Genomic DNA, 13,928 nt, shown 5'->3' with positions numbered 1-13,928 from the left:
TGAGGTTAAGTTGCTACTACTGAGATTTAGGCCCGTCAAGATGGCAGTACTGAGGTTAGTGATGCGTTGTTGTCTGTCAAAAAGCGCGTGGCTGTAAAAAAACACGTGGCTTTGTTTACCTCACGCTAGTTAGGTTAAGTTGGTACTACTGAGGTTTAGGCCCGTCAAGATGGCAGTACTGAAGTTAGCGATGCGTTGTTGTCTGTCAAAAAGCACGTGGCTGTCAAAAAAACACGTGGCTTTGTTTACTTCGCGCTAGTTAGGTTAAGTTGGCACTACTGAGGTTTCGGCCCGTCAAGATGGCAGCAGTGAGGTTAGCGATGCGTTGTTGTCGATGACAGCTGTCAAAAAGCACGTGGCTTTGTTTACAAATTCAAATCTCCCGCCTAAATTTTTGTTTACCTCGCGCTAGTTAGGTTAAGTTGGCACTACTGAGGTTTAGGCCCGTCAAGATGGCAGCAGTGAGGTTAGCGATGCGTTGTTGTCGATGACAGCTGTCAAAAAGCACGTGGCTTTGTTTACGAATTCAAATATCCCGCCAAAATTCAAATTTCCCGCCAGAGTTCAAATTTCCCGCGTGAGGAGGCGGCCGAACTCTCCTATTATACTACTTACAGTTCAATGCCGTTGATATCAGACACTTTGGTTGTTTTGTCAGTTAAATGTTTTTCAAGCTCCGGACAACTTTATTTTTGATTTGATTTTCCTGGAAGTTGAGCAACATTACCCAAAAATCCCCACACTTTTTGGTGTTCTTTCAAAGTAGTTGACTTCCTCTTAAGTGAGTTCGAAACTTTATCCACCAATGGATAAAAAACTTCTCTCATAAACGTTTCTTCAGGTGAAGATTGCACTTCTTCAGAAGACTCATACAAAAAAATCGCTTTTAGGTTTACGAATCCTTTCCTCGGGAAAAACAGGTTCGATACCAATTTCAGCAGCTGCTTCTTTAGCGGAGATTACTGCGTCCACATATCCATTCTCTCAAAATCTGTTTAAACCTCCAAAAACTTATTGAACCTTTCAAAACAGTCACAGTCTTTCTCTTGAATCCTTTTACTGATCAAATTAACTTCAAAAAGAATGCCATTCCACAAGATCAAAGTTTCGGTGAACGAAAAGTCATCCGTCTGATTAGTCAAAGATTGAGCTTCAGAGGCTGTTTGGGGGGTCATCAATTTTGTCGCCTTACTCAACCAATGCATCTCTAACTTCCGCGTATTGGTATCTAACAGCCTAAACTGCACTTATGCGAGAAACACAACGCGTTTCACACACTTGCTTTAATGTAAGTGCTTTAGGATGGTCGCGTATTACACACCAGCGCTTCGTCGAACTAGAGAAGTTGGTAAAGAGGCGTTGTAAATGATGATTTTGTTCCATCAGCAATTACTAGGTTTAGGCTGTGGCACCCACAAGGAATGAACACAGACAAAGGGAAGTTGGCCAGTACATCGGCTTGAACTCCTTTACGTACACCTGCCATGTTGGCGCCGTTATCCTATCCTTGACCACGACAGTTTTTCATGTTCAAACCACAATCTTCAATTTTTTTGAACAGCAAGTCACCGAGAGCTTCTCCAGTGTTTCTTTGGCTACTCGATAGGCTATAAAGCTTTCTTCTACTTTGATCCTCCCATCATCATCTTAAGTGACGTAGCGAATCGATAATGAAACTTGCTCCTGGTGACTTATGTGTGGAGTACAAACAAGGATAACGGAAAAACATCTGGCTTCCTTTATTTTCTTCAAGATACTTTGCTTTACGGAGTCACCTAGTATAGGCTAGTTATTATCTCATTTTGTATTGACACACTTAATAAATGAAATTGTGTTTCTTTGTTAGTTACACGTCTTAAGTGTTCCATTACTACATTTTCAAATTTTCTTAAAAGTTGCACTAGTCCAAGATAGTTTCCATAATTTTTTGTGAAAACTTTGGAAGATGACCCACGAAAAGCCATATTGTGCTCTGCTAGTTATAAAGTGAATTCCACTAACCGTCGCAATACTTCTGAACGCTGACCCTCAGTTTCAATTTGCTTCATGATGTGCTGCTTGATTGATGTGTCTCCTTCAATTCTTTTTTCTGCTTCAAACAATGCAGCCATATTTTTGAAATGGTCTGGTGACAACTCGTGGGATTTTAAACGGTCTGCCAAATTTTCCAGTTGTTAAAACCCATTGCTTGGCCAAAATATGACTTTGATGAGGGATTAAACAATCTACAACAGAAACAATAGACAGAATCTGATTTCTTTGAATAAATCAACAATCGCCTTGATATTTTTTATCCATTTCCAAAACCCTATACCGAAAATGGTTTGAAAAGTGCCTATTTTCGTAATTTTTTTGGTAATCATGGTCTTCATTATAATATTCAATCGGCCCTTTCAAGACAAACTCATCACGCTGAATGTGCGCTGGCTGCGTTGCGGGATCTAAAGTAATCACCGGCACCTGGTCCGATTTGGAAATAAATTTAATTGCAGTTTCAATATCTGTCGACAGTTTTATCACTCTTTTATTGCCATTATCACTATCACGATCACTGTGGTCACGATCGCTTGTAACGGTATCATCCGTAGGGGAAGGTACAGGTACAAATTCAGTGTCTTTGGCCTCTTAACTGCTACTTTGTGAGGAGGAACTACAACTAGGTGCAGACGTGCTGATCTCAGTCGCGACAGCATTATTTCTTCTATTAGTTTAAAAAAATACTTAGTTTTGGAACTTTACTTAATAAAGCCTCATTCACTAACTCACTTTCCTTGTACAACTTTCTCCTTTGCGCCCCTGATAACTTTTTCGACATATTTCTTGAGTTTCCCACTAATCACTATCACTATGCACTTCACAACAACATCGTTCAGTATTCATAAAGCTCGTAATGCACGGACGAAATAAACTATTAGCAATTGGCGTAAACAGCGACGGCGTGTCTATATCAGTGCCACTATAAAACCAAGTGACCAAGACAAGTGTAAGCTGCCTCCAACGCGCACTGCAGGTGGGGAGAGGTGTTAATGTCGACTCGCCGGCGCCGATGAGTCACGGTCCTACTCCTACCCTCACCACCTGCTACCACAGGAGACAGCGCTGCTCTGTATACACAGTTATTACAGTGCATTATGAATAGAGAGAATTTGAGCCCACACAGTCATGCATCCATTGTATTATTGTATAACACAGAGACCAATACAGTCGTCTATAGAATTAGACTACAAACGCATGAAATATTTCTTTCTTACCCACGGTGGCGCCCCCCGCGATCGCGGCGCCCAAGGCGACCGCCTCGGTCGCCCCACCCACGCGACGGCCCTGCTTGTGAGGGCACTAACATCAATGAATGAGGTGGGTGAATCACACTCCCGTCTAAAATCATACATGCCCTATTGACCTCATGAATGTAAGGCCCTATCTGTAAGATATGTAAATATGTAAATGTTAATAGATGTAGTTTAATAATTTTAATTATTTAAGGAGATTTAGTTTTATTTATTTATTTATTTATTTATTTATTTATTTATTTATTTATTTATTTAAGGTGTATTTGTTGTATATTATAACTTATTGAATAATCTTTAATTGGGAAAATAACCTGTTGATGATAAATAAATCTAAGTCTAATGTTGTGAGATGGTGGTAAATGGGAAGGAAAGATAAGAGAAAGTCCTGTCGGTTGTAATTAGTGTGTTGATGAGCTGATGGTACCTCATGGAGAACACTGTAAGTATCTAGTTGTGACTGATCTTCACTGGGGTAATCATATTAAAGAGGTTGTTAGGAAAGGTTACAGATCTCTTCGCATGGTTATAAGAGTATTTAGGGGTCGTAGTAAGGATGTAAAGGAGAGGGTATATAAGACGGCAGTTAGAGTATGGCTCCACTGTGCGGGTCGCACACCAGGACTACTTGATGCGAGAACTGGAAAACATCCGAGAGAAAGCAGCACGATTTGTTCTGGGTGGTTGGCGACAAAGAAGTCTTCTTCTTATTCTTCTTATTCTGTATGCCTTGCCCAGTCTCTCGGACGTTGGCGATCGGTATGGGGACAGTGTTCTTTCATCTTCAGCAATGCTGTGGAGTTGTGCGACGGTTCGTATTCCAGCCCAGTCTTGAATGTTCTTGAGACATGACGTTCTTCTTCTGCCTACTCTTCGCTGTCCTTCGATTTTTCCCTTTAATATGAGGTGTAATACTTCATTTATATTCCACCACGTAACACACGCCCCAAGGATGCAATTTTCCTGCATTTCACGTTAATCAGTAGTTCTCCTTTAGAGTTCGTTCTCTTTAATATTTGTTCGTTAGAGACGTGCTCTATCCAGAAGACTCTTAGCATTCGTCTATGAAACCAGATTTCTAGAGCTGCCAGCCATTTTATGGTGGTCGTTTCTAAGGTGCAAGGTTTAACTCCATAAAGCAAACTTGACCAAACTCAACATTTAACTATGCGCTGTCTGAGTTTTAAGTTTAAGGCGTCATCACACAGTTAAACATTCATTTTCTTGAATGCTAATCTTGCCATTCCTAGACGGGTCTTAATTTCGAGATCTGGGTCTAAATCATCTGATATCCAACAACGAAGGTATTTAAATTTGTCAACTTGTTGAGCTTTCAGTTTCAGGATAGATTTAGCTCTTCCTGGACTGAAAACCATTAGTTTAGTTTTCTTAGTGTTGATTGTGACGCCCATTTCTTCTCCAACATGTCTAAGTACAGTTGTAGGCTTTCAATGCTACTGGCAAGAAATACTTTGTCATCTGCATATCTGGGTGTGTATATTAGTTCTCCGTTGACCTTAATTCCCACTTCTGTATCTGTTACTGCCTTAAATGAAGCTCCCGAGTAGATATTCAATACTAACGGGGACAAAACACAGCCTTGTCGAACCCCTCGCCTAATTTCCATACAATCTGATGTATCATCATTAATATTCACCACAGCCGTTTGATTCCAGTACTGGTTTTCGAGGATTCTGATATCTTTACCGTCAATTCCAGTATGTTGGAGTATTCTGATGAGCTCATCGTGTTTTACTCTATGAAATGCTTTTTCATAATCTATGAAGCGGGCAAATACAACTTTCTGCTGATCCCAGCATTCTTGGAGAAGAGTTGTTGACCCAAGTAGAGCCTCACGAGTTCCATAACAATTTATAAATCTAAACTGGGTATCTTCTATCTGGTGTTCACATTTCTTTCTTATTCGGGCGTGTAATTCTCAGGAAGTATTTCAACAAATGGCTCATTAAACTTATAAGACGACTAGCTGATATACCCGTGCTTCGCTACGGAATTCTACGTTGTATACAGAATTGTAGGTTAGGTAGTGTACACATTGTGAGCAAGACTGTATTAAATTGCATAGCTCTTAACGTTACCCTGGAAACGTGACGGAGAAATCACCAAACGTCTTTTCTCATATGAAGACAGCGTTAGGGAACTTTCGTTGTAATGGTAGGCCTGCTCGCCTAGCACCAGTCACAATCACGTTGGGGAATTGCATTATAATGGCAGACACTCACTCTCCGCCTGCCTTTTTACATCCTCAGAAAGACTGTCTTAGTGGTTTTCCCAATTGAAATGAACAAAGGTCATTACAATGACGTCAGTAGGAATGGCGTGAGTAAAAGCAATGATTTCACATGAAATACGTACGCGATCAAATGAAAAACCTCACATTTTCTCACTTTTAACAAACAGTACTACGCTCCCGATCTAACAGTCCAAAGTTCCAGAGCTGGAATGACCAGGCCGCAGAGAGCCGTGATCCGTGACCAATCTAAGTCTTTTTTCGGAAGGGGGGTCAAATATTGGAGAGTCCCAGGGCAAGAACTATGCCCTTTTACTAATCTGTTTCCTAGGAGTACCCGATGTGTCGGAAAATCTCAATTTACTACACTGGCGGCGGAAAAATCTATCTGACTTGGAGGCAATATTCTTCCTCCAAGCCAGAGGAGAAACCCCTCTTCACTGCTAATTTTGAATAAAATGAATGTGGAGTTTAATAAAAGTGAAGAGGAAGAAGGACTTTTTTAAGAAACAGCTCTTTTCAGGGTTGAATTTTTAGTTATTAAGTGAATTGTGGTGCTATAATTTGGATTATGCCTTCATTGTAATTCTATACCAGACCATATTACTACTACTACTAAGTGAGCCCTCTGACTTAAGAGTGCACACTGCTCATTCAAAACAGCGCGCCAGAGTAGGGATCGAAGAGCTGGAATACTGTGATGAACCAGTGTGTTACGTACCAGCAGTTTCAGAAAATGTATGAACCAGAGTAATGCCATGGTAAAGAAGAAATTTTTCTAACTCCCCAGCTATTTCTCGCATATATTGAGTCAGGCTGTTATACTCGGTACGCAGCAGTAATCCCGTCTATCGGAGGTGAGCGGCAGCATAAGAGACAAAGAACATTACAACCACCAATGGGCAATGTAATGTTATTGTTGATCAATGTTATGCGCCTTCGATATTGTAGGCCTTCACTTTTAGCATGACGAATATAAGAACCAAGTGTGATGACTCAACGAGTTCAAGCGCGCCCCGCCAGGCAGAGCTAGAATGTGGTAGCTCCACATAACCGATCAGCTGGTCTTAGGAATGATGACACAGGAAACGTATTACCACGTAACTGATAAGTATATACACTGTATTTTATTAAAAAATTGAGAGATTACAATTAAAATACCACGGCAGAGAACAATGCAAAAATATCATACACGGAAATAAAGATCTACGACCTTCATCACATGTTGCGAAAAGCACAAGTTACTCGAGTGTACATATACAATAATAACACACAACTCCCAGCATATTAAAACAAACACCAACTCAGTTTTTCGGTTAATGGACTTTCGAAAGATTGCGTGAATATTTGGTGGATGTTCGAGTTTGTAAATATCACCGGATTTCTTTCATACTGAAGAAAAATCGGCACTTCAGATAATGATAAACAAGTGGGGATTATATCCATAACATGTTGAAGACAACAGCGAACTCCTGAAGGATCAACTGAAATTTTGTCTATAGAATCGATACAATCAAAAAATATTTCGCCCCACATCGATTTTGAGTTCAGTTTTTCACGAATTATTTTCTCGGCTTGGAAAAGAATGTCGCATATACTTTTGGAAGGGCGTGTTAAAAGCACTTCATTATTGCTAGAACCGTAGTCGGTTACTTCGGAGAGAACTGAAAATGTACTTTGATTATTGTCACGTAGAGAATGGGCACAGGGCGAACACTTAATAAACTTAGAAGGAAGTATCTGAATATTGTTACTTGGGTAGTAAAATAATAACTAACGATGGCAGAAGGACAAAATAACATGCAGTCTAGCACGAGCAATGAAGACCTTTCTTACGAAAAGAAATTTACTCACTTCGAACACTGAAATAGGTATTAGAAAGATGATGATTGTTGTTTAAAGGGGCATAACCGCTAGGTCATCGGCCCCTAATGGTACGAGGTGCAACAAAATGCAAATTAAAATTAAAACTTCAAAATGTATCGACTAGAATCTAAAACGAATGGTGATGAAAAGGTCTTTTGGGCATCAGAAAGCACAATAGGATAACTCAAATTTTGTTCAACATTAGATTTACTTTTAATTCTCCATTAGCTGATGCACTGCCATCTTCAATCTTGTTTCTTCTTTTCCTAGTGGTGTCTAGATTCTTTTTCCCGTTGGAAGTTTCTCAGGATTTAATCACACTTGAAAGGTATTTCGGAAAATTAGGGAAAATGTGAGACACCGCTCCTGGACGTAATTTCCATCTCACAGGAGACATAACCACTTTTTCACCATTCATTATAAAATTATCTGATTTTACTATGAAATCATCAGAGAAATGAACTTGACAAATTCTACTATTACGCATTAACACAGTATCCTTTCGTGGAACAGCTCTAGCCCATTTTTCAAATTTATTTATATCCTTCGGTGGTGAAAAGAATCTTAATACCATTAACTACTCTACCATAGCCTGACTTATAGCCAGGCACTAAACAGTACGGCATGTTGAACTATTAATTTAATCAAGCCACATAACACACGTGCTTTAAGTGCACAACACACAATGAACTGAGTTTAGGAACTGAAAGCTAAGAAAATTCAACTTATTGACTTGAAATATCTCGCACAATAACATCTCCAGCACTTTCCTACACATGGTTTGCCGGTCTACTGAAGCACGTGTTGGACACCGTCGTTCGCAGTGCTCCCAGTGGCGGGTCCACAAACTATCACGCTATAACGGTTGAGTCATCACACTTGTTATTATATTCGTCATGCTTTTAGTTTTCTTCCGACTCTGAAATACCACTCTCATTATAGTCGGTACGGTAAAATTGAATAATACATAAATGGTCGGAAGTTGAATTCTCTATAACTTTTGTTATGTAGTAGTTTTCAATTGGACCAATAGCATAAGTATTTAAAAATTAAATTTTTGGCACCTTCCCCTAAACTGCCATTTCATCCAGGGTGAATAAAATTGTTTATAACTTAGACTCAAGTTTCTTATTCCCCGACTCTATATACCGACTTTCATTAAATTCTCTTAACCCATTTTCTCGTGGCTCGGCGTTGATATGGACTTGGCAACAAAAATACAAATTCATGAATATCTGCGTTATCAAAGCTGGTACGGTAACAATAAATGACATAAACGATCGGAAATTTAATTCTATATAACTTTAGTTATGTAGTATTTATCGATAGGATACCTTATAATATAAACATTTGAGAATTCAATTTTAGGCCTTCCACTAAATTGCCATTTTACTCAGCGTGAGTAAAATTATTTATAGCCTAGATTGTAGTGGTTCATCCCCCGACTTTACATACCGATTTTCATTAAATTCTCTTCAGCCGTTTTCTCGTGATGCGTATACATTCATACAGGCAGACCTATAGACAGACAGACAGAAATTACGGAAAAGTAAAAAGTGCATTTCCTTGTTACTATGGACATGACCGGTACAGAAATACCATTCGTTTCAAATTCTGAGCAATGTACAGACAAAACTCTTATATATATATATATATTCGTTGCATTTTTTACAAGCTGATTGTTTTAGCAGGGGCATGAAAGTAGATAATAGCCAAGGAGTAGTGTTGCGAAAATGTTGCAAATTTTGGGCTGGGAAAACTTGGGAGTAAGGAGAAGAGATGCTCGACTCTGTGGACGAGGCGTTTAAAAATAGGAAACATCACAAGATGAAGTTGGAACTCAAGAGGACGTTATAGGACAAGGAGCAAAGGATTAATAAGTTCTTAGAATACATTCAAGAAAAAGAAGAAACAATTCATAAGGAATCTCCCAGCTAGGCGTCAACGTTAAATGCAGATCATTGATCGCGATTGATTGATTCTGTTATGCGTGCCAGGTGTATGATAATTATTTTCTGCTGAAGATGTTTATGTCTGATGGCTTTATCTCCAGCGAAGTGCCAGGGAGCGATACGCTGTGTTATGGGCCTGCACTTAATCAAAGCTCTGAGTGACTTGAGAGGAGGATTGAGGTCAGAAGATGCAACAAGAACCAAACAACAAAATCGAGGCCACAGTGGGAAGACTGGAGAACGGGAAGGGAAATATAAAGTGGGGTTATAATTAGGGATGCAATTTGCCGATTTGCCTATTTTGTTCCTGTATTAAAACGTAACGATTGTAAGGTACAAATAAATGCAATAGCCTCATTATGGCGGCGTTATTTGTTTTTGCATGCTCCCTCTAATCTTTGGTGGGGCTATTTGAGGATCCGACCAGCATGTGTTCTTAAGCTTAACATTCGGAGGTTGTGGAGGCCATTAGTTAATTTACAGAGGTTTGCATGAAGTGCTAAAATGTAGAAATAATAATAATACTAATAAAATAATGTTATCTGGTTATAGTTTTGATACATTTCACATGATCCAATAGATGTCAATAGGAGAGCTCGAGTCTCTCCCACTAAATATAAATGTCTTGACTGAAATGCTGGAAGTCACAGAAGAAAGAGTTCTTAGAAAAATCCTAGGTTCGGTACTGGTTGATGCGGGATACCGGAGCTGTAGTACCCAATGGAGTGGCACTCATACTGGTCCAGGGAGAGGAGACTGTCTTTCTATGGTGATGTGGCGAGATTGTTTCCCAACCTTCTAGCGAAACAAGAAAGTCCGCACCACATGGCTGTGAGATAGATGCTGAAGAAAAACCACTGAGGAAGAATGGTGCCCTCTGGTTGGGGAAAGATGTGACAACAATGGGCCAAGATCAAAACCCAAAAGTTGTAGAAGCCTGGACCCTGATTGAAGAAGAAGAAGAGTGTTGGGCGTGTGCTCTCTGTTGCACTCAATGGCGGCTGTTGGTGACTCGCCCCAATGCTCCTCACGACAGGTGTGGAGACTTGTTGTCTTGTCTTGTCCCATACAAGACCAAGAGTCTCGCAACACAGAGCTTTAGGTCTTCGGTAGACAGAAGTCTTCGGAAGTCCTTCGCAGCTAGTCATTGCCTGGTCTCCCTCTGTCTGTCATCTCTACTAATATTATGAACAACCACTCAATCGCTTTGTTTTATCCCACACTGAATCTGCTGAAGTGGTACTTACCAATGGATTGAGGCTGTTCCACACGTCCATTCTGTATAGCGTTTTAAACTCAGGTGTCCGTACTTTGGAATGCAACAGGCACAGCGAGAGAAGACGCGTGATGAAGCTGCGTATCGGCCAACACTTCCTGCATCTCGTGAGAATGACTACGGTAAATGTATTTCTTTTGGTCTGAATAGGGAGGCTTTATACAAACACAAAGGCTGTGATGAAGTGTGGCTTGTTACATGGACTTCTGCAAGCTCCTGTGACCTCATTTAGTTTCTCACGTTTAATCCCCAACACATTAGAAATTGAGTCTAAACATCATCTTCTCGGTCTCCCTCTCCTTCTCTTACCCTCTATGGTAGGGTCCATTATTCTCCTTAGTAAACCGCCATACTCCATTCGCCTCACATGACCCCATTACCAAAGCCGGTTTACACATGCAGCTTTCCCAGTTCCTCACCAGGGATGATGTCGCGGCCAGACAGATTTAGGATAAATTTAGTATATATTCATGTAGTAAAGTAGTTAGTTTAGTTAGGTGGTGTGTTGCATGTGGAGCTGGCGATCCGCCCATGTGCAAGATACTACAAAGTAGATTTAGAAGTAGTTAAGTAGTTAGTGCCTAGCTATAAATAGTCTGTGAGTGTTTATTTTGAATTGAATATTGGAGCATTGTAACTGGGCGAAAGCCTGTTATGTTCAGTTCAATAAAATTCATATAAATTCATAAAAAAATCATAAATTCATGCAGCTTTACCGAAGGAGTTCATTTCTAACTTGGCCTTTATCTCCACTCATTCAGAGTTCCCAACTACCATTGTTCCCACCAGTAATAATTCTCAGTACTTCCATGTCTGTTGCTTCTAACTCATGAGTATTATGTTCCATGTCAACCCATCTTTCCTGTGCAGCAATGTTGGTCTTGAAACAAACAGATAGCTTGGCGCAGGAATTCTCTCTCACAGAATACTGCGAGCTCACTGCACTAGCTTTTCACAAGAAGGACTACGACTCAGAATATTCTCAAGATACCGCTTACTAGGTCACTCAGCTGTTGAAAGACGTGACTACAGTGACCTGCTGCAGGAACTATTATATTTAATGTAAAAGTTAAATACGGTAGCAAGTTTAAAACTTAGTAACATAATCGCAAGGTCTCTGTAGAAAGTAGGCCTAGTTTTCATGAACGCACAATTCAGTACAACTTTCTGAACTTTATTTCCAGTAGAAAGTAGAATTTTTTACTCGTGGGAGTAAAATATTATTAAGTGCGTGTTTGAAGGTAAACTTTGCCTTATGTTGTCACTGTGATATGAAGGACCAGTGCTGAAGCACAGTCAACACAAAAGCTACTCCCTTCCCAATTGTAGCTTAGTCCCTATCCACCCCTTTGTCGCTAAATGTTACTGAAATTAACGTAATATTATATGCAGAGAGAAATCAAAACGTGAAATTAAAGTCTAACATCGGAATTTTCTGCTTTGAACGCTCCAGTCTCCAGTGCCACATTAAATAACACACTTTTCCTCTGTGTATGGCAGGAGCCTTCTTTAACTATTTGGGATAAGTTTGTATTGGGATATTTTCGGTCACGAGTCAAATGTCACTTCATATGGAATGTCTAAGAAACCTATGATCGGTGAGAAAATGATCCAAAGATCATCCGAGGATCGACCATACACCCCTCCGCTCCGTGGTCTCGACTTCCGATTTCCGGGGCGTGGTACGTTCGTGTGTATAATAAACTACTGTGCATATAGCTTACAGGCTTACAAGAGTGGAGGAAACAATGAATGCTTATTCTACGACAAATGGAAATTGGCATAAATGCCCAAATAAATGTAATTTACGTTGGTAAGAGAGAACAAATCACACATGAAAAACAATTAACATAATACTACACTGTACATTTGGTCAAATGGACCTAAATTCGAAGGCGAATCTTCGCTCAAGTTTATTACGAACATTCTTCCGGATGATTTTTAATTTATTTACTCATGAATATGCCCTAACGAATGTAGTTAAAATGAGTGCAACGAGTGATATTTAAAATCTCTCTCCGACACTCGGAGAACTACAAGAAAAAACAGTGAAGCCAACGTTGCGTGGTTACCTACATTTTAGCACAGTAAATACGAATAAAGGTAAACACACATCGATCAAACAAGACATCAGATTGGTTTGGGATTTGAACCCAATTTGAATAAGAAAACAAAGGAATATGCAGGACGGTATTCACATTCAACAATGACGAAATGAACAAACAAACACATCATAAACAAATAAACAAATCCTTAACTTAAGGAAAAAACATGCCTCGTTCGCAGGAAAATCGGTGTGTGGTGATGTCGTGGATTGCCTTGGTCTCGAACTGACAACCTTCTGCTTATTAATGGTTATGAATTTCATGTTTTTGGTCCGTATTGAACTGAGAACAATATATAAGTAATAATAATAACAACGTAAACGTTTCCACCTTTTCAATACTACAATATATTCACAAAATTATAAATTACACGGTACTAGTTTCGACCCATCTAAGAAAATGTTATTTTAAAGAATAACAAGTGAAATGAGATGTTATTATGGTAATAGTTAATAATACAAGGGCAAACCGGGAGAAACTTCATTATCAGATACCATGAGCACACTAACGCAATAAAATACAACAGGTTTTCAGCCATCGGCCAACACATGCAAGATTATAACCATAATTTCACCAATATTGAACAAGACATGGACATCCTCGTATTAGCAAACAAGGGCCCTTTACTCAACATAATGGAAAATTACTACATACACCTAGACCAATACTTTAATGCCAGTCACAATCTCAATGAAATCTCAGAGAAACCCAACATACTCTTCGATCTATTTATCACTTACCTCAGAAACAATAATGCAGCCAACCTAAACTCAATCCTAAATTTAATCAAAGGTACTTTTCCAAGACAATTACACTTTCTCCCGCACCCTTCAACCCCACCTTAAGCCCTCTTCCTAAGCCATATATAATTTTATATATGTCATTTCAATACAAGAACTTACTGATTTCCATGATTATAATTTTTACAACACCCCATTTATACTTTATTCTTTGTTAAAAACCTCTTAGTATGTATATTCTTTGTATTATTAACTATTACCATAATAACATCTCATTTCACTTGTTATTCTTTAAAATAACATTTTCTTAGGATTTCGCCAAAAGTGATCTTTGCTCCAATACGGCTGATGATGACCCCTAGATGGGTCGAAACTAGTACCGTGTAATTTATAATTATGTGAATATATTTTAGTATTGAAAAGGTGGAAACGCTTACGTTGTTATTATTAT

Source organism: Anabrus simplex, chromosome 10 (assembly GCF_040414725.1).
Source record: "Anabrus simplex isolate iqAnaSimp1 chromosome 10, ASM4041472v1, whole genome shotgun sequence".
Classification (NCBI taxonomy): Eukaryota; Metazoa; Arthropoda; class Insecta; order Orthoptera; family Tettigoniidae; genus Anabrus; species Anabrus simplex.
Note: the sequence above shows the minus strand (reverse complement) of the source record.